Source organism: Choloepus didactylus, chromosome 2 (genome assembly GCF_015220235.1).
Source record: "Choloepus didactylus isolate mChoDid1 chromosome 2, mChoDid1.pri, whole genome shotgun sequence".
NCBI classification, from domain to species: domain Eukaryota; kingdom Metazoa; phylum Chordata; class Mammalia; order Pilosa; family Megalonychidae; genus Choloepus; species Choloepus didactylus.
The window spans coordinates 247,580,321-247,582,188 of NC_051308.1; positions in this window are offsets into that span (position 1 = coordinate 247,580,321).

The following is a 1,868-nucleotide window of genomic DNA, read 5'->3' on the forward strand; positions in this document are numbered from 1 at the left end:
GCATTTCATTCTAAAAAAGAGAAAAGGATAGCGGCTGGAAAAGAGACCAAGATCAACAGGGGGTTACGTTATGTAAGACTCTCATGCTGACAGCTAGATTGGAAAGCGCCCCAAAGACGAAATGGGAGTTAGAACGGTAGGTTAAGTACGTCTCTAAGCAGAAGCAGCTTTCCTTTAATAAATGAAGGGCGGCAGACGCACACCAAAGTCTTCTGAGATCAAAGACCCGGGGAAGCTGCTGCTCGAGGGTCCCGCGGGCCCCAGTTGGGCAACCCAGGCCAGTAAGTCACCCGGCCGCCCCACGGCTGCATCAGCTGCATCACCCACGACAGCACCCAGGGCTCAGAGCCGGCAGCGGGAGCTGTGAGCCCCCTGAGACATGGGTCCACCCGCCAGGTAAGTGCTGGGCAGACGGGAGGGTCAGGGTAGGCCTGGCAGTGCTTACAGGAAGCCCGGGGCACCTCTGCCAGTGCACTGATGGCAGTGGCCAGCCATGCCAGTTCTAGCTGCCGCTCCGGAACTTTTTACTGGATCCCAACCCCAGTCCAGCCTGGAGCCTGCTTTTCCCAGACGTTTGCCCTCAGACCTCTCACCTCCTCTTGGCTCAAAGATCTTGCCCACCCTATTTAAAGCTGAACCCCGGAAACCCGCACCCCCCCACCCCACCTTCTTTCTCGGCCTCTCCTGCCTGCTGGGAGAAGCTGCTTCCCTCACAGCCGAGGCGCCCGGGGCAGGCGCGGGCACCCTCCTACCTCCTTCCCGCGCAGCCCGAGACCCTCCAGCAGGACACATCCCTCCCTGAGGCCCACACCTGCCTGCCAACCACCATCCCTCCTTCCCTCTGGAGGCCCCCAGGCCGCTCCCCTCTCAGGACGCTCCGGCTGTCCTCCAACCCCAGCCTCTGCCCCCTCCACAGTGCCCTCGGGCTTGGGCCTGGAGCCCCTTTCAAGCGACCCCGGTGGGTCCTCTACAATTGGAGGTGGTAGGTCCTGTACAATTGAAGATGCACTGGGCTCTTCCCCCAGGAAGACACAATGCTGTACATGGTTAGGAAGCTGTCCCCAGGTCCCCAGGTCCCACCTCTCCGGGCCCCGCAGGCACCCCAAAGGGCCTAACGCTGTACCCCGGCCCCCCCCGGGGGTCCTCAGACTGCCCAGGACCCCTCTGTGTTATTTATGGAAGAGCCCAAGGGCTTCTGCCTACAAGTTAGAAACGGAAACAGAGGTTTCTGAAATGTTTGTTAAATCATTTGGAAACGAGCTCATTACACGTAAATGTAAATAACACATATTTTTGCGAAAAGCAGCTATTCTCTGAGGAGCGGCAGCGCCTCCCGCCCGAGCACCGTCCTCAGCGCCGGGCTGACAGAAGGCTAGGGCTGCCCCGCGCGGTTTTGGTGCAGCACATGAGGAACAAAACTCAACAGTACACAGGAGTAGGGTTGGAAAAGGTATTTTAACAGCCTTTTCAAATGAATGTGGAAGTCTCTTCTTCGACAATGCACCAAAACTCGACAAGTGGTAGTTTCTTAAAGGGTAGCTCCAATGTGTTACCTGGAACTATGTGGAATTAGCATTTTGTACTCTTGACGTCCTTCTCGCGCCCAGAGTGGGTCTTTTCCCCCGTGTGGGTTTGGAGCATCATAAGCCAGGCGCTTGAATATCAGTTCACTGAGTTAGGAAGATCTTCCAAACATCAACACATTTTCTTTTAAAAAACAACTCCTTTAGCATCTCATAAGAAAACTCCTTAAGTGCTGGGAAGCTGCTAAGCTCAAGACAGCAGAATCAAGTTTTCCAAAGTTCCAATTTCTATTTGAAAGCCAAAATTTGACCACTGCCAACAACACTGCCAGTTATTTCCCTTTA